The following is a 19,706-nucleotide window of genomic DNA, read 5'->3' as shown; positions in this document are numbered from 1 at the left end:
GCTGATATGGTCAAATTCTGTATGAACAGGGAGGTCAGAGAATCAGACCATGAAGCTACGTCCCAAGGAGGGGATTTGAAGAGGGATTCACTAGAATTTCTGGAGGGTTCAACCTTCTCTTCCATTTCCACTGAGGAATAGTAAAACCTCTGCCAGGAAGGCAAAAATCCTCATGGGACTGGTAGAACATGGGGCTCGCGGGGCTCGCTGGGCTTGCTGGATGGAGAGGGCAAGAGCATGCCATAGATATATAATTGGAATGGAATTGTTTTCTTTTTTAAAAAAGATTTAATTTGAGAGAGACAGAGGGAGAGAGCAAGTGAGTGTTGTGGGGGGGGGGGGGGGGAGGTCAGGGGCAGAGGCAGAGGGAGAAGCAGGCTTCTCACAGGGAGCCCAACGTGGGGCTCGATTCCAGGACCCCAGATTATGACCTGAACCGAAGGCGGATGCTTAATTGACTGAGCCACCCAGGCACCCCTGGAATTGTTTCCTTTAAGATTCTTTCCTCCAGGGGCGCCTGGGTGGCTCAGTGGGTTAAAGCCTCTGCCTTCAGCTCAGGTCATGATCCCAGGGTCCTGGGATTGAGCCCCGCATCCACCACTCTGCTCAGTTGGAAGCCACTTCCCTTCCTCTCTCTGTCTGCTTGTGATCTCTGTCTGTCAAATAAATAAATAAAAATCTTTAAAAAAAAAAAAAAGAGTCTTTCCTCCAGTCAATACTGAGTGGGGGATCACTGCCCCCCAAGCCCTGCCTAGCCCAGCACTGATGACTGAGGGGCCTGATCAATGTCATAGTGAAGTCCTTTGGAAAAAGCAGGGGCCTTTGCATCCGGAAGCCCAGGTTTCAGGTCCACCACATCTATCAAGTCTTAATGACCTGCCCTGTCAAATTCTGGCTTGAACATCCTTTATTTCTGATTTTTGGGCCCACATTCTAACGAGAGGTGCCCCCAAAGAGCTTCCAGCCAAGACGCAAACCTGATAAGTTCCCTGTACCAAGAGATATAAATAGAAATCCCAGATGAAAGCAGTCACAAGGCAGATTTGTGCCTGGTGCCAAAAGGGCAGCACAGGCCGTGCCAGGAGTCGGCAGGAAGACGACCTGTGGGCGTTGTGGCAGAGACTGACCGAGAGCTGGAATGTGACCTGCGGCTTCCATTCGCCCCTGGGTCTCGCCCTTGCGAGCCAACGGCCAGCTCCCAAGAGTCCTCAAATGTAAGCCTCCATGTGTCCCACTGACCCCAAGGGGGAGAAAGGTTAAAAGCTTAAAAAGTTGATGCCCCTAAGGGAATAGGTTGGAGGGAAAGAATTCTCCCTTGACACGCTAGTCAGGATGGGGAGTGAACGACAGTTTAAGGAGATGCCGACACAGCGCTAGGCACTGGGCTTCCACACGGTTGCTCTTAACACAAGGCAGGTTGTTTTATGGCCACTTTGCTGACAGACAACAGGCTCAGAGAGGTTAAGTGACTTGCCCAAAGTCTCACAGCAAGAGAGGGCAGGAGCTGAGGCTCAAACTCGGACCTTCCACTTTGAGACTGCTCATGGCAGCCAAACCTCCCAGGAGGTAAGGAATATTCCTGGAGATGCTCTGGGGGTCCACAGCCCTGCTGGGCCAGGACTGTGTTCACCCCTCTTTCTCCTTGTTGACGTTGTGAGCCCAAGAGGTACGACAAACCTCCAGAGGGTGGCAGAGTTCCTGGGCCACGGCCCCGTACACATTTCGTAATTTTTTTTTTTTTTTTAAGAAGCCTGTATGGAATTCTTTTTTTTTTTTTTTTAAGATTTTATTTATTTATTTGACAGACAGAGATCACAAGTAGGCAGAGAGAGAGGAGAGAGGAGGAAGCAGGCTCCCTGCTGAGCAGAGAGCCCGATGTGGGGCTCGATCCCAGGACCCTGGGATCATGACCTGAGCTGAAGGCAGAGGCTTTAACCCACTGAGCCACTCAGGCTCCCCATCATTTCGTAATTCTGTGCTGTGGGGACTACCCTGGGAAAGGCAGGATCCCCCACCTCTGCCCACGAGCTGCCAGAGCACCCCCAGGTCTCTAGGCGTGCCGAGTGTCCTCAGGGAGGCAAATTGCCCCAGGCTGGAGCAGAGCTGGAGGCCTGTCAACAGTTCCCTATCTTTTCTACCCAAAAAATGTCTAGACAACAAAGAAAATGTCCAGACTGTACTTACATCTGTGGATAGAAGGTCAGCAGAGACAGGGACGGTGATGGTGACTGCAAACAGGACCACAGCCCGTCCATCCAGGGCCTGCTGAGTACCTGCTACCATGCTGAGTTCTTCGCATGCTACCTCTATTTTCCCGAGGAGAGAAGTGAGGCTCAGAGAGGGCAGGTGACTGGCCCGGGGTCTCTGGGCTAATACATGGCAGAGCTAGGAGACATTTGTTTCCTAGTACTGCGTAACAAATCACCACACACGAAGTGACTAAAAACAACAAAAAATTGCTTTTCTTAGAGTTTCAGAGGTCAGAAGTCTAAAATCAGCATCACTGGGCTAAAATCAAGGCACTGGCAGGGCCGTGTTCCTTTTGGAGCCTCTAGAAGAGAATCTGTTTCCTTGTCTGTTTCGGCTCAGGCAGGTCACGGGCATTCCTTGGCCCAAGGCCCCATCGTCCACCCTGACCTTCAAGCTCACGGTATAGCATCTTCCTGTGTCTGTGTCTCTGACCTCTGCTTCCATCATGACCCCTCCTTCTCTCTGGTTCTCTGGCCTCCCTAAGGATTTTCGTGATTACATTGGCCGTACCTGGGTAACCCAGGATCACCTCCCCATCTCATAACCCTTAACTTAATCACACTTGCAAACTCCTCTTTGTCATTAAAGGGACCGGGTCCCAGGTTTGGGGGATTAGGATGTGGATACTGCTGGGGGCCATCACTCAGCCTCACACATGGTAGATTTTGACTCTCATCTCACTGACCCCAAGGTTTGTACTCAATCCACTCCTGCCTCCTCTACCGAGTCTGAAGAGGCAGATCCTGCTGTCGTGGGGGATTCGAAGGTAGATCACATACCCAGGGAGCCGTGGATACCAGCACCCATCGGGAGGGAGTATGGGAGAAATGCTGTGAGAGGAGCAGAGAAAGGGTCGCGGAGACCCTGGGCCAGCTAGCTGGGGCACAGCTGTGCGTGTGAGCTCGGGGGGCTGGGGTGGGGGTGGGGCAAGGGGACAACGGGGCAAGGGGACAACTGGGCAGGCTTGACTCTCCCCCACCCCCATTGCCACGCAAGCTATTTCCCATAAGCCTTAGCACCTACCTCCAACCTAAGCTTCAAGTACCTCCGTCTGTAGTTCTCTGACCTGAAGGGCCAGCCCAGCCCAGCCCCCACCCATCTGTGTGATTTATTAGTTAACTGATAACCATTCTCAATTTCCCCTTTCCAAATCTCCTCCCTGCCGAAGGCTTAGAAAGTCTTCAGTCTTAGGGGTGCCTGGGTGGCTCAGTGGGTTAAAGCCTCTGCCTTCGGCTCAGGTCATGATCCCAGGGTCCTGGGATCGAGCCCCACATTGCACTCTCTGCTCAGCGGGGAGCCTGCTTCCCGCCTCTCTCTCTACCTGCCTCTCTGCCTACTTGTGATTTCTGTCTGTCAAATAAATAAATAAAATCTTTAAAGAAAGTCTTCAGTCTTATAAATGCTCTCCCTGCTCTGCTCTGCTGGGGGAGGAGGCGGTCAGTGGTCTGGCCCCGCCCGAGCCCCCCAGCCCCTTCACAGAATCAAGAAACCACATTGAGTGGGTTAGCCAGGTTTTTCTCCCCAGACATGCAGAGACTTTGACTTGTGAGCTCGACAGTGAGCTAGGGATGGTTTCTCCAGGCTCCTGGGCATGACAAATATCCCAGCCCATAGGAAAATGACAGGTGAAAGGACAAATTCAGTGTTGCATCATCCCGGGAGAAACAAAGTTTGGGAACTATTTTTCTTTAATTAACTTATTTATTTGAGAGAGAGAAAAAGAGATTATGGGCATGAAGAGGGGGAGAGGCAAAGGAGCGGGAGAGAATCTCAAGCTGATTCCATGCCTAGCAGATGTGGGGCTCAATCTCCTGACCCTGAGATCATGACCTGAGCTGAAATCAAGAGTTAGATGTTCAACCAACCAAGCCACCCAGGTGCCCCAGAACCATTTTTATCTTTTTAAAAACTGCAAAGCGGGGAGGCACCTGGCTGGCTTCATCAGTGGACCCTGTGACTCTTGATCTTGGGGTCGTGAGTTCGAGCCCTACTTGGGTGTAGTGATTACTTAAAACAATAAAATCTTTAAAAACAAAATTGCAGAGGGTTACGCATAGTAGATGGAGGGACAACAAGCATTCATTTCTGCATCCTCCCCAGACCCATGCAGAAGACAGTAAAGGAATCAAGGTGTATACATCCTCATGGCCAAAGGGAAAGGAGAGAAGAAACCACACTGGAGAGAGGCCATTCCAGGTTTGAAAGCTGGACACGCTGATGCTTTTGTGTTGATTCTGCAGCCTGGAAAAGGCAGAGACCTAACTAAACCTGCAGGGTGCAGGGGAGGAACCCGTAAAAGTGGATCATGATGAAGCAGCTCACGAAAGCTCATGAACGGGGGGCAACAGGTGCCCCCAAAAGTCAGGTGCCATGTGGGCCTGAAAAAAGGAAGACACAAGTCTTTAAGAGGAGCAGCTCAGCTCCAGCCCAAACGACCTCATCCTCTTGGCCACAGGCCTCCTCGTCCTGCACGATCGATCGGGTAAATCCTTCTCTACAGAGAGTGAATCAGGAGTTAGACTTGCACTGCCCAACATCACAGACACACATGGCCGCCTACATTTAAGGGAAAAGTAAGTTAAATAAAACAATACATTTTAGTAGTGCCTTACTCCCACCAGCCACATTTCAAGCGCTTATTTCCCATGCCTTGTGGCCCCGTATTGGTCAGCACAGTTCTAGAATGCGTCCAGCACTGCTCTAGACCCTGGCTGTCCAAAATGTGGCCCTTTGGTCAGCAGCATCAGCAGCTCTGAGCATCTTGTTAGCAGTGCAGACTCTCAGGCCACGTCAGGAACACTAGACAAGAATCTGGACCTGAATCAGCCTCGTATAAGATCCCCAGGTGATTCAGGGCACAGCTGACTTCGGGACTCAGCTCTCTGAGAGAAACCTAGCACTGGTGGGGGTTCATTCCTGGTTGGGAATGAGGCTGAGGGAAAGTCTAAATCATGCAGTGAGGGGCTCACCCTGTCCCCTGAGCCCCTTGAGCCTGAACTGAGGGAGCCAGGCTTAACCTCTAAGCAGGAAATTAGAGAGGGGCTGGGGAGACTGACCAGCCAAAGAGAACAGACTACAGATACTGACAGAAGTTACAGGAGCCTCCGCGAAAGGACCAGGTTCTCCCCAATCAGCCAATGAGGTTACTAGTTGACAAGCCCCCCACCCCCTAACCAGAGCACGTCAGGAAAAATTTTTTTTTAAATAAGCTTTTTAGGGGCAACTGGATGGCTCAGTCGGTTAGGTGTCTGCCTTTGGCTCAGGTCATGATCTTGGGGTCCTGGGATTGAGCCCCGCATCCAGCTCCCTGCTCAGCAGGGAGCCTGCATCTCCCTCTCTCTGCCCACCGCGCTCCCCCCACCCCAACTCATGCACAGGCTCTCACTCTCTCTTTCAAGTAAATAAAATCTTAAAAAAATAAATAAATGAGCTTTGTAGTGCCTTACTCTTTTTTTTTTTAATAATTTAAAAATTTTATTTATTTATTTGACAGACAGAGATCACCAGTAAGCAGAGAGGCAGGCAGAGAGAGAGAGAGGGAGGCAGGTTCCCCACTGAGCAGGAAGCCAGGATTCGGGGTTCCATCCCAGGACCCTCCCAGGTCCCTGGGATCATGACCCAAGCTGGAGGCAGAGGCTTTAACCCACTGAGCCACCCAGGCACCCCTGTAGTGCCTTACTCTTAAACAAAAAGATAACCAAGGGCCAACAGACCAAGAGCCTCGAACAAATGAACAGACAGCAAACAAAACAAATGAACAGCTGGAGGCATTTAAAACAAACAGACGAAACAAAAGGCAGAAGAAAATGTCCTTGTTCTCAGAGAGGTAAGACCCCGCATCTATAAAGCAAATCAGGGTGCTGTAAGAAAAGAATATTTTGAAAACAAGAAAGGGTGCCAAGAAATAAATAAGAAAAGCCTCACCAAACAGAAACTTTAATAGAAGGGTTGGAAGATGAGAAAATCTCTCAGAAAATGAAACAAAAAAGATAAAAGTAGGTCAGAACAGATTGCGACTGGAGGTCCCACATCCTCTTAATAAGAATTCCAGAAATGATTAAAAAAGAGAAAATCGAAGAGAGGAAATTATTAAAGAATCCCAGAAAATTTCCCAGAAATGTAGACCAGGAGCTTCCAGAATGAAAGGACCCTCTGAGTTCCCAGAACAATAAGGATGACCCACAGTAGGGCTCATCATTATGTCTTTTCAGAACATTGAGCATAAAGAAAATACCTCATACACCTCCCTAGGTTTTTTTTTTTTTTTTTTTTTTTTAAGTAGGGTCAAATGCAAATAAAAGGACCCACAATCAGATGAGAGGAGAATTTGTCAGCAGCAGCATTAGGAGCTCTGAGACAACTCTCCAAAGTTCTGAGGGAAAATAATTTCCAGCCAGAAGTGTACAGTAAGCCAAACTAAACGTTGAGTGGAAAGGTAGAAGGACGTTTTCTGGCATGCGAAGCTCCAAAAGAAAAAAAAAAAAATCCCCCCACCCAGGAACCTTTCCCCAGGAAGCTCCTGGAGGACAGGCCCCACTAAAGCAGAGGAATGAACTAGGCGTGGAAGGACAGGGATCCAGGGACTCGGGGGGAGCCCGGGCGGGGGGGTCATAGTCTGACTCAGGGGACAACAGAAGCCAGAAAAAGGGAAACTGGCAGATATTCTGATCTGTTGGTCCAAACTGAAAGGAGATCTACTCTTCTCTGGAAAAGTCTGGGGAATGAATTTATGATAGAAAAGGAAACTTCCCCAAAGCCTTATGGAACCAAATACCTCCCTTTGAACCACCCCCCACCCACTTTCTCATTCACCCCAATTTTCTCATTCACCACCCCCTGTGGTGGTCCTGGGAGGCAACTCCTTGCGATCACAGGACTCCGTGGGAGCCAGTCTGAAAACTACAGAATCCACAGCCCTCTCTCCTTACACAGAGGAAAACTGAGGGCCAGTGAGGCACCCGGGGAGTATGGAGAGACGTTGTTTCATTGATAGTTAATTTGGTACGGTTTCGAGAACTCCTTGTTGATTGATCTGAAACAAGATCAATGACAACAAAAGAAAGAACCAAACCAACCCTAGAGGAAGCGAGCTGGTGGGCCATCGGGGAGACCCCACCTGGCTCTCACACTGCCCTCAGCTCAGGTGCCACCTGCTGCGTGGCATGACGTTTCTAGAAGGCACAAACTGGGGTTTCTGAGCTGCTCCTGTCGCCCATCAGAGCATGAACATATAGATGAAACTGAGTTTGGTACCCCATGGACCTGGCAACTGTAAACTTCTAGGGGAGGAAAATGGGGGTGGGAGTGCAGGGCAAAAAACAAACCCAAATGGGAACCAGCAACCTGCGGGAACCAAGTACCCCACCCCCCACTCCTTTGGGGGGGCTCATCATTGCCTTTAAGAATCAAGACCACTGTCCTCTTAGAGACTCCCGTAAACTGCATTCGTCCCTAAAACCAACCTTCTAATGGTCTCGCTTTTGATTCTGTCTCTCCCTCTGCCTTTTCCAAGCACTTGGCTGACCTCAAAGTATTTGTAATGAACGTGTTTAGGATGTAGATGCTCTCTGGGGTATCTGCACTTGTACATGGAATTCTAAGAAACCTAGTCCTTACTCTGTAATTTTAACATGTGACCTTCTTGCCTGATCTGCGGAGCTCGCCGTCTTAGCTATTCAACACAGACAGGGAAGGCTGTGCAGGAAGTAAGAACCCTAGGCTGGAAGTACCTCTGCTACATCCTTGCTGTGTGACCTTGGGCAAGTCCTTTGTTCTGTCTGGACTTTGGTTTGTTGTCCTGCAAAACACACAGCGGGGACCCAGTGACCTCCGTCTCATGCGCCTTCCATCTTGTGACATGCCCAGCCGCCCAGTTTGGTTCAGGACATGGCCCCTCGCCCTTCCCAACTCTTGCTGGCCTCCCACACTCTCCATTCCAGAGGGAACACCCCTGCCCTTTCCTGCCCAAGCCCGGGCCTGGCAGGCACTGGCCTGCCGAGAGGACAGGAGGTGGGGAAACCACCCCAGCCGTTCAAGCTGCCGCGGTGAGAGCTGGCCCCTGGCCAGTCACAACAGGCCTAGAGCTACAGAGGGGCATTTGTCTGGGGGACCCATGGTTTCTTTTAAACCTTCCCTCTGGTCTTTGGCCCGCTGCCTCTCTTTGCTCCTCACCCTCTAAGGTGGCAGGGCCAGGCCCCACCTTGTCAGGAGGTGGACCTGAGCATACCCTCTGTGGGCTGGGAAAATGGGCAGAAGAAAGGAGGTGGGAGGAGGGGCAGGGGAGCCACACATGTCGGGGTGGGCAGGTGAGGGTGCTTGCAGGGGGCCATAGGGAGCATTTAGGAGGAGAGGGCTAGGCCCTGACACCCTTACTGACTAGGCAAGCCACCGAGAGCAAGAGACTTCCTCCTCTAATCCAGGCCTCAGTTCCCTCAGCTTTAAAATGGGAGTGACTGTGCCACCCTCACTGCCGTGAGGACCAGATTAAATAAAATGAGGAATTTGCAAATAGTGTGTTGTGATAAAGGAAGGCATTTGGACTCAGAGGGACCCCAGCTCAAATCCCACCTCGGTCACCTCTCAACTCACTGTCGCGGGCCACTGATTTACCTCCCGTGAGTCTCATTTTCCCCATCAGAGGGAGCCAAGATATGTGTGCCGTGGATCAGACTGTAAGGCTTGAACAAGAACTGACAGAAAGGGGCACCAGGGTGGCTCAGTGGGTTAAGCCTCTGCCTTCAGCTCAGGTCATGGTCCCGGGGTCCTGGGATCGAGTCCTGAATCAGGTTCTCTGCTCAGTGGGGAACCTGCTTCCCCCTCCCCCTTTGCCTCCCTCTCTGGCTACTTGTGATCTCTCTCTCTGTATCAAATAAATAAAGTCTTAAAAAAAAAAAAAAAACAACTGACAGAAAGTGCTCTGGCCAAGAAAAGCATCTGAATGAATGAAGAACTGGTCAGGGCTGCATCGCGACTTCTGTGCTCCCCCCATAATAAATTCTCATGGGCTTTAAATATTTTATTTTTCTTCCCGATGTGAAAAAAGTTGTGAGGAAAAAATGTGAAGAAATATGAGGTGATGTGAGGAAAAAATGGAAAACATTTTCTTCCTCTCTAAAAGTTGGGTTTTCTTCTCCCCTGATTTCCAAAGAAGTTAAAATACTGTGGGGGGCCCTTAAGAGTTTTGTGTCTGCTGGGCCTAGTGGGGAAGCCGGCCCTGGTCCTGCTTCCGGGTTCTCTCAGGGCTGATCTGGCCTGGGTGCCAGCTCAACGTCCTGGGGGCCCCCAGTGTCATCTCTGAAGAATCAGCCATGCAGCTGAAGAGTCCTAGAACCCTGACCCCTGACATCTGCAGAGCTGAGCTCAGGGGGCCCTGTCTCTGCCGGACCCCCCAGCTTCAGTGCTGGGTGAGCCCTGTCCTGAGGCTGACAGCCTGGGAGAATCCAGGGCCCCGGGTGTTGTGAGTTGGGCCTGGCTCCCAGGGAGCTGGGCTGGGGGACCATGTACACTTAGCAGGCAGTCATGATGCCTTTGTTGGGCTCCTCCCCTGTGCCCAGCCCCGTGCTTCAGCTTTGTGTGCACAACCTCAATTAATCCTCATTACACACTTTTTGCTTTACACCCAAGGAAACTGAGGCTCAGAGAGGCCCCGTAACCCACCCAAAGTCACAGAGCTACCAAAGCAGGGGTGGGACCTCCCAGCACCCAGGAGCCTCCCAGCATCCAGGAGCCTCCCAGCATCCAGCACTCCCGCCCCCAGAGTCAGAGGGAACGTGGAAGAGACATGTAGGGTGTGCGGAAAGTGCAAGGCAGTGTGAGTCTGAAGTCCAAGGAAGTAGGAAAATGAGTAGGAAGCGGGGAAGGGTGAGCTGGGAGCCCCCCGCATACTCCTGGGGGCGCTGAGCAGCACAGGGCAGGCAGCACGTGTGAGCATGGGCCTCCGTGGGCCCGTGTGTCCCCAGGTGGCCCCGAGGGAGCGGGGCCAGGTGGGGCTGTTGCTAAACACTCGGAGGTGCTTCATTTCCTTGCCCAGCTGCCCAGAGCCTCGTCTGTTTACCCACAAATTACAGCAGATGCCGCGCTCAGCCAAAGCCCGCCCGGTTCAGGGGTCATGGACGGCCTCGGGAAAGAGGGGTGCAGGGCAGGGGTCTCAGGCTCTAAAGTTCACCAAGGGGGTGACTCATAGTTGGGGAGAGCATCCCATCTCCACCCCAGTCACCCCACAGCCAGGTGGAGTGAGACCCTCCCCTCCTTCACCCCCAATGTGACTCTCCACCCGCAGTGCAGCGGATGGAAGGGCCCTCTCCGCTCTCACAAGCCATCAGGGGCACAGTCACCTGAGAGACCTCGGGAGTGACAAACCTGCCCTTGCTCTCCTCTGCCTGGCCCCCCAGTGGCCTCTCATCAGCCTGGAGGAATCAAGTCCTGACTCCCTAGCAGGTTTCTCACCTCCCAACACCATTCAGACGTGTGCTTTCCAATGTGGGAGCCACAGGTCCCTGCGCCTGCGGAGTCCGGGAATGTGGTGGCTGTGCCCTGAGATGTGTTGTGCCTGTTTTAAAACACGCATGGGATCTCGAAGACTGAGCACAAAATAACAGAATGGAAAATATCTTGTTAGTAATGTCGCAACACTGATTACCTCCTTGAGAATATTTGGGTTATACTGGGTTCAATAGAATGTATTCTCAAAGTTTATTTACCTTGTTTCTTTTTACTTTTAAAAAAATTTTCTTTTAGAGAGGACGAGAGAGAGAGAGAATCTTAAGCAGGCTCCATGCCCAGCGCAGAGCCTGATGCAGGGTTCGATCCCAGGACACTGAGGTCATGACCTGAGCTGAAGGCAGAGGCTTAACCCACTGAGCCACCCAGACGCCCCTCTTTTTACTTTTAAAATGTAGCTCCTAGAACATTTAAAATGACACGAGTGGCACACCTAACATTACATTGGCCAACACTGATTCACACTCTGTCCTCCTCTCTTTGCTGCCTCTCCTACCACCGCTAACTCAATCACGTGTTCACTCATTCATTCATCTGGTAAATATTCAGTCATCCTGTGCTGTTTGTCCGAGATGGTGCTGGGTGGTGGAGACAAAAAGGAAACAATACAGGCCCAGCATCTGAGCCCACATGGAGCTTATGGACTACACTTCCATGATGACAATAGTTAACTGAGTCCCTTGACAATGATGGTATTAGCTAATCAAGTACTGGGATTTGAACCCTGGTCGTCCCACATGGAGCTTACGGACTTCCGAAATGCTAAGCCCCAGGTGTTGCACACACACACACCCCCTATAATATTACTTGCCTCTGCTCCTACCTGTGCTTCTCTCTGGGGTGACTTCCAGATCCTGTCTACCTGGTGAACTGCTACTTATACTTCAAAACCAAACCTTCTAATACATCAGAATGTATGTCAAATGTTTCCCCCCAAAAAACCCCAAACTGCTACTTCATGAAGCTTGTCACTCCTGCTCCTATGACCCACAGGAGTTCTAAACTATGATGTGATTAGGCAATTATGTTCTTGTGTCGGTTTAAACGTCATCAGTCTGTCCAAGACTTTTCCCTTTCCCCCCACCCTCAGGAATTGTCTCACTTACCCTCTTTAATGCTCTTTGCCAGCTCAGACTGTCTTGTTTGTGACCCACCCACCTCCCCAGACCCAAAGCTCTGTGAGAACAGGGCACTTGTCTTTTTCATGCAGAGCTGACAGCCCAGGGCCCGGCTGGCACCGTTCTTGGCACCTGGGAGGCACTGAGAGGCGAAGATAATGGCATGTGCGCGGTGGTGCCACAGAGGCTCTGGCACTGGATGACCAGGGTTCAAATCCCATGCTCAATTAGTGGCTTACAGTCACCGTCAAGTGACTCAACTAGCTATTGTCGTCATCGTTGTGATGACTTGGCAGCTTTTCCTGGCGAGGCAACCGGCTTTGCGAGGGCCCAGGTAGTCTCTCGGTCACAGAAGCTGGTCTCTTCTAGGGTTCCCTATCACAGGGAATGATACCAGCAACCCCTGAAGCTTCCAAAGCCAGAAACCTAAACTTGTCACCCATCCAACACCTTCATCGCTCAAGCCTTTCAGATTTATCTTCATTTCTTACAAATTTTCTTTCTTGTCTCCCTCCTCATCCCCCTCCCTGCTCAGGCCCAGGCTTGTGTTTTCTTCTGTGGATGCTGCCATAACTTCCCAACAGGCCCAGCCTCCCTCTGCCCTGGGCCCCCACAATCCTTCGTGATGCAGCCACAGCAATTGCTAAAAATTTCAAGTCTACTCCAAACTAGAACTTACAACAGTCAACAAGTCTTCCATGCAGTATCTGATCCTGTAGACCACTCCAGTCTCCTTTCGGTCTGAGCTCAGCCCTGTTAGTCCTTCCCATCCCTGCCACAGGGTCTTTGCATGCGCTGAGCCCTACTGACATGTCTGATACTTTACCCCAATTATCGCTTCAAAAAGAAAAAAAGAAAGAATCACTTCAAATCCCTGTGCTGTGCACTCTCACATCTCTGTGTCCCTGTCTCCCCATAGGTCAGTCAGCATCTTCCCTTGGACGGATGGTCGTGTCCCATACCAAACTGAGGTCTACAAGTTCAGGGGCTGTGTCCATTTTTATTTACCTTTTGAATCTCCAGGGCCTTGAAAACCATTTGGCACACTGCAGGAATGAACACCTAGTTGCTGAATGAAATAAACTGGCTAAATGAATGAGCCCTGGGGGGTTCAGTAACTGCGGCTGAAAGGCTGCATCCTGAGCCAGGGTCACATGCACATCATGTGGCTCATGCTTTCCCGCCACATGTGGCTGCCACAGTGATGCAGATGAGACACAAAGACACAAGATGGGGAGTGAGTGCCGTGTAGCTCAGAGAGAGGGTGAGAGGTGGGTGCTGGGGGTGGGGAGGGCAGGCTATGGGGGGGCTGGTGTGAGGAGGGCAGGCTGTGGGGGGTGGAGTCTGAGTGGCATCATGGGGTCACTAAATTCTTGGGGGGGGGGGGGGGCGGAGTGACCTGGGTCTGAATCCCAGGAATACAGTAATAGCTGATGTTGGTTCTAAGTGCCAGGTTCTCTACTAAGTACTTCATGTTTACTGGACTATCTCATTTACCTGAAGTGAAAAGCATATTAGCCTTTAAATTTGTTAGATATAGAAACAGAGGCCTATGGAGGGTAAATAAATTGGCCAAGGTGACTGACTGAGATGGGAGGTGAACCCAGGCAATCTGACTTAAAGTCTGCCCCACATTTTGAGGGTTTGATGTTAAGAATAAGCATATAATGAGTACTTCTTATGAGCCAAGCATTTTTCTAAAAACTTTGCAAGTTTTTATTTGTATACTTTTTAATTTTAATTTTCTTAAAGATTTTATTTATTTATTTGAAAGAGAGAGAGAAAGAGGGTGTCGGGGGAGGGGCAGAAGCAGCAGCAGATTTCCCTGGCTAAGCAGAGAGCCTGATATGGGGCTCGATCCCAGGACACTGGGATCAGGACTGGAGCTGAAGGCAGATGCTTAACCGACTGAAGCCACCCAGGCGCCCCGTGTAGTTTTTATTTTTGTAACTCCTTTCATCCTATAACCCTACTGAGGTGGGTATCGTCATCTCTGTCTTACCCATGAAGAAACTGAGGTCCAGAGGGGTTAAGTAACTTGCCTGAGATCACACAGCCAACAAAAGTGGTGGGACTGGGTGGAGCCCAGGCAAAACACCCCAAGTTCCTGCTGTCAACCACTACACTTCTCTGTTCCTGCTCAATGAATGAGCTTCATTATTATTGTTGTTATTGTATTTTACTGGGATTTTGTAAGGTGAAGAAGGGAGGAGTGACATTCTAGCTGGGAAGAAAAGCAAGAGGGAAGATGGGGGGTGGGCAGGGGTGGGGATGAGCACATTCAGGAAGGGAAGTGTACGATTTGGTGAGGGGATGGGACGCTGAGGGTCCCGGTACAGTGGAGCTGAGTCTAGGGAAGGCCAGAGCGGAGATGAGATGTGAGGGAACGGCTGGGACTTAGCGGCAGAGGAACTTGCTCCACAGGGAGAAGCCAGCACGCCTGCTCTCTCAAGATTCCCTGTTATAGATCAGAGTGAGGCATCTGAAAACCAGAAGCACCAAAGCTAGACTGAACTGGCTCTGCTGGGTGCCCTTGGGAAAGTTACTTAACCTCTCTGTACCTCCATTCCTTTCTGTAAAATCAAGGTAATAAATGGAACCTCCCTCTAGGGTTGCTGTTTGGGTAGAGAGCCCAGATGTCCATCGACTTATGAATGGATAAAGAGGATATGGTGTGTGTGTGTGTGTGTGTGTGTGTGTGTGTGATGGAATATTACTCAGCCAACAGAAAAAATGAAATCTTGCCATTCGCAATGATGTGGATGAGGCTAGAGGGTATTATGCTAAGTGAAATAAGTCAGAGAAAGACAATTACCCTATGATCTCACTCATATGGGGAAATTAAGAAAGAAGACAAATGAACATATGGGGAAGGGAGAAAAGGAAAAAAAAGGAGACAGGGAAACAGGCTGTAAGAGACTCTTAACAGAGACAGAACAAACTGAGGGTTGATGGAGGGAGGTGGCTGGGGGAATGGCTCGATGCGGGATGGGTATTAAAGAAAGCATTTGTGATGAGCATTGGGTATTGGATGTTAAGCGATGAATCCCTGAATTCTACTCCAGAAATCAATATTCCACTGGATATTAACTAAAATTTAAATTAAAAAGAGAGAGATCGATCATGACTATAAAGCCTCTGGTGTAGTGTGTGGCAGGAAGCAGCCCTTGAATATATTCCCTTCTCTCCCCACCCCCCCCCCCACCTTCCAGAAGATCCCCTCAAACCTCCAGTCTCACCAGAGCAGAGGCCAAAACCAACGAATGATCTAGAAACACCAAGATCCCTGGAGATCCCAGGTCAGTAAGATGAGGAAGGAAGAAGCAGAGAGGAAAAGGTCAAGCTATCCAGCTTCAGAATGTGTCCAGTGCTGAGAAAAAAAGGAATAATTATAATGTAGTTCCTTCTCCTTCCTGCTGTGTCAACTGGGGATTATATAACTGAAACTCTCTGTGAGCTACCCATTAGGGGCCTCCAGGAGGCAGGGTTGGCCGTGACATAAATAAATATTTCTGTGCTCTCTGCCCTCGGGCTCAGGTTCTGAGCAAACACCACAGCCTGCCCCCACAGCCACGGAGGAGCTGGGTGAGGAGCGAGCTCTGGGCTGGGAATCAGGAGACCGTTGTTCCCGGCCCAGCTCTGCCTCAGAGGACATGGATGTTAGGGGATGAGAACTGGTTCTAGTAAATGCCAATCACTTAGCCTCGCTGATTAAACCAGGCCTGTGGAAGGGTTCTGCCTATAAAAGTCACTTAGCAATGCACAAACCTTAGCAGAGAGCCTGAAGAGTGGACACCAGAGATACTGGCTTCCTTGTCCTCCGAGACCTGCCCAAAGCCTCCCCATCGATCTCAAGCAGGTTGGTCTCTTCTGAGAATCTTCGAGGCCTCTCACAGACACCTGGGTTAGAGCACTCAGCACACCGAAGTGTAAATGGTAGACAGATCTCTGTTCCCTTCTATTCTAGGTGCTCCCTGGGGGACAAAGCCTGCCTTGGAGCCATACTGCCAGCACTCAGCACTTGGGGAGGGGGCCCGTTATGGAAGAAGACTCCTGAATGAATCAATGAATGAGTGCACGCGCACAGGGAGGCTTCATGGAAGAGAGGCGCTTAAGCAAATGCCAAGGATGGGTCAGCTCTGAATGTGCACTGAACTCTCCAGACTCTGGCTCCCTGAGCCCCAGAGATGGTGATCAGAGCCCCTGCTCAGTTCCACGCTCTTCCTCTGCTGCTTTCACTTGGACCCGATTTCACTAGTAAAAAACCCAGGATGCTTGGCCTCACAAAGGATTTGGGGGCCATGAAGAGTCCAAGAGGGGATCTGGAAGCTATGGCACAGAGATGGGGAAACTGAGGGACTCCCTAAAAATCTGCTTTCACTCTTTTTCCTGCTTCTTTTCTTGCTAGGACCGGCATCCCACCTCCCTTTACACATTTTGTAATGCAAAGCGTATTTTCTCCTTGTAAGGGGACAAGGAGTTAAGGATTATTCTAGAAGAGACAACACCTAAGGAAGGACCAAGTGAGAATGACAGGGACAAAAACTATTGTCTGTATCCCAGACCACTGGTGCTGGAAGACATCTGGATGTCAAGACCCCCAGGCTCCAAGGAGTTAACCCCTGGGCCCTTGTCTTTGTTCTAATAGGTTCCCAGATGCCTGACAGGACACATACACCAGACCACTGTCCTCAATAAAAACCCCCAGACCCCGAACAAAGACGAGACCCCCTCCTTTCTTTTCTGAGTCTCCTAGACAGTCCGTCTATAACTGCTCTCTCTACATCTTCCAGAAACTCTGTTTTCACCTCCTACTGGCTCGTGTTTAATTTCTAACCTATGTGAAGCCAAGGACCCTCTCCCTTGGCTGGTCCTGTGCGACCTCCTCCTGTGCTGACCTGGCCTGTCAGCGTCAGAAGGAAGGAAGAAATTCTGGAATTTCTAGGGTATTCCAGGGGCTTCTGAATTGTAGACTTACTTGCATGGTACCTGGCCTGGCCACATGCCCAGCGTACAGTAACTGTCCAACTGCTCAGTGGATTGGGGGCAGTGGGGTAGGGATATGCTACAGTGAAGGGACAGAAGCCACCAGCCTTTTCCTTGGGGACTCACTTGTTGCAAAAGGAATTCTAAGTATGGAGATGCCAAGACCTAGTTTTTCTGCCAGGTATCTCTCCCTGACTTGGTCTTGGCAACCAGTATCTTCCATGAGATTTTCTCAGTCTTCTCCACCAACACCTGTCTCCTCCCTTCCTTCCATCCCAGGCAAAGGGAGCTAATTTCTTTCTCCCAAACTCACTAGTGCTTCCCTTCCTGGGGTACTTCCTGGGAAGCTGGCTGCACAGAATCTTCCATCCATGTGATTCTCAGCGGTGTGTCCCTGTCACTCTGCCCACCACGAGGCAGTGTCTACTTTTTCACTGCCTTGAATCCAGGTGAGCCCTGGACTGCTAGGTTCACCAGAATATGGGGGACAGCCCTTAAGTGGCAGCTTCTGCTTCCTGGGTGCTTGCTCCTGGAGACTTCCCTCTTGGAACCCAGCTGCCATGCCCCGAGAAGCCCCAGGCCTGTGGGGAGGCCACAGGGAGATGCTCTAGTGGACAGCCCCAGCTGTCAGCCGGTGTCAATGGGCGGCCATGGGAGGGAGCCACCTTGGACACCCAAGGACAGATGCCAGCTGCACCTTCAGATGTCTGAGTATCTCACTGAAACTAGGTGAGACCCCAAGTGAGAACCTCCCAGCTGAACCTGGTCCACCTAAAGAGCCATGAACAAAAAATAATAAATGGTTATTAGAAGTGCCTAAGGATCGGAGTGGTCAGGTCCCCAGCAACACAGAACCAGCCCATGACTCCAAGACTGTGTTCCCACCTCTACCAAGCTAAACCTGCCTTGATCGTGAGGCCTAACTGTCCCCTCCTCCCCAGGTAACCTCGGCCACCTCGGATCACTTTTTTTTTTTAAGATTGTATTTATTTATTTGACAGAGACACAGGGAGAGGGGGAACACAAGCAGGGGGAGTGGGAAAGGGAGAAGCAGGCTTCCTGCTGAGCAGGGAGCCCAATGCGGAGTTTGATCCCAGAACTCTGGGATCATGACCTGAACTGAAGGCAGACGCATAAGGACTGGGCCACTCAGGCGCCCCTCTGATCACTTTTAATAACTGTTTGCACCAATCATGATGACTTTGTACTGAGATTCCTGGACCCACTTTTCCTTTAAAATATTTATCAGTTTAGGCACCTCGGTTGCCCATTTGGGTAGAGCCCAACTCTTGGTTTCAGCTCAGGTCGTGATCTCTGAGTCTTGATATCCAGCCCTGCATCAGGCTCCACGCTCAGCACAGAGTCTGCTCAAGACTATCTCCCATTCTCCCTTCTTTCTCTCTCTCAAATAAATAAATCTTTTAAAAAATGAAGTACCTAAAAAAATAGGGCACCTGGGTGGCTCAGTCAGTTAAGCATCTGCCTTTGGCTCAGGTCATGATCCCGGGGGCCCTAGGATTGAGCCTTGCATTGGGCTCTCTGCTCAGCAGGGAGTCTGCTTTTCCCTCTCCCTCTGCCCCTCCCCCTGCTCCTTTTCTCTCTCTCCCACTCACTCTCTCAAATAAATAAATAAATAAAATCTTAAAAAAAAAAAAAGAAATGCAGCTACTATAAAAGAAAGACAATAAACCAAGCTACATATTCTATCTGAGGTGAAATTACTAAAACAGGGGGACCAAGAGTTTAAAGTAAAATATGATAATCATACTAAGGAGATAAGAGCAAACAAGTGCAAAACAATGCAGGAAGAAGAAGTCATAGGTGAGAACAAAATCAAAACACGAGCTATGAAAAATAGAACATTTAAAATAAAGGGCACAACAGATGTGTAAATATCAAGATGCATACACTTGAAGAATTCACTAGTTTAGTGCAAAGTCAGATTAAGACTGTCCCCCCAAAGCAGGAAAGATAAAGAGGTAACAAAGGAAAAAGAAAAGCTAAGAGGCGGGGTGCCTGCATGGCTCAGTGGGTTAAAGCCTCTGCCTTGGGCTCAGGTTATGATCCCAGGGTCCTGGGATCAAGTCCCGCATCTGGCTCTCTGCTCAGTGGGGAACCTCCCCCCTTCCCTCCATCCCGACCTTTGCCTGCCTCTCTGCCTACTTTGTGATCTCTCTCTGTCAAATAAATAAATAAAGTCTTAAAAAAAAAAAAAAGAAAGAGAAAAGCTAAGAGGGATGGAAAGTAGGGATCCCAAAAGGAAAGGAAAATAAAACTGGAGAGCTGGAGAGAGGAAATGAGGAATGAATCATTGGAGATTAAATGTTCCAGAATTAAACAAACACGGATGGACTCAGATCGAAGGGGCTCCTAGACTAGCCAACAGTAGAAATAAGGAAAAAATCCACACCGATATGGGCTGACATTGAGACAATGAAAGACAGAGAGGAAGAGCAGGGAGAAAGAGAAGTAACATAGTAATATCCCTTACAAAGGAACAAGTAGCAGACTGCCATTCTACCCCTTGGTAACAAAAGAAGTCATAATGTAAGTAAGAATTGAAAAGTAAACCCTTTCAATCCAGCATCTTAAAGCCAGCCAAGGTGTCATTCCAACATGAGGCCCCATAATAAAAATATTCTGAGGCAAATAAAGCTGCAGAAGGTCGAAGACACAGGCCCACACTGAAGATCCTCTTGGAGGAAATACTTAGACAATAAAAGCAATCCAGGAGATTGCAAGAACTAAGGGAAGTGGGCATTTCAGGCAGGGCTCAACGCAAGCCATGGAAACAGTATTTGGCAGTTGAGGTATGAAGGGGTTTATACACCTGGTTTATACATCGTACTAGAA

General features: G+C 49.9%; 1 protein-coding gene across 2 annotated transcripts in view; it reads right to left on the bottom strand.

Moving 5' to 3' along the window:
- Positions 1-19,706, bottom strand: part of NCMAP (non-compact myelin associated protein) — a 38,460-nt gene that overhangs the window by 12,550 nt on the left and 6,204 nt on the right. The window contains exon 1 of one of the 2 annotated variants that reach the window (XM_032863765.1): positions 10,609-10,630. The exons of the other annotated variant lie outside the window; for it this stretch is intronic. The gene's annotated coding sequence lies outside the window, so the exon portion shown is untranslated. Of the gene's footprint in view, positions 1-10,608; positions 10,631-19,706 lie in introns of those variants that run through there. 2 annotated transcript variants of the gene reach the window in all.

The sequence above is a fragment of the Lontra canadensis genome, unplaced genomic scaffold (assembly GCF_010015895.1).
Source record: "Lontra canadensis isolate GAN:19392208 unplaced genomic scaffold, GSC_riverotter_1.0 scaffold25, whole genome shotgun sequence".
Lineage (NCBI taxonomy): Eukaryota > Metazoa > Chordata > Mammalia > Carnivora > Mustelidae > Lontra > Lontra canadensis.
Note: the sequence above shows the minus strand (reverse complement) of the source record. Positions and strands in the feature narration are given on the sequence as shown.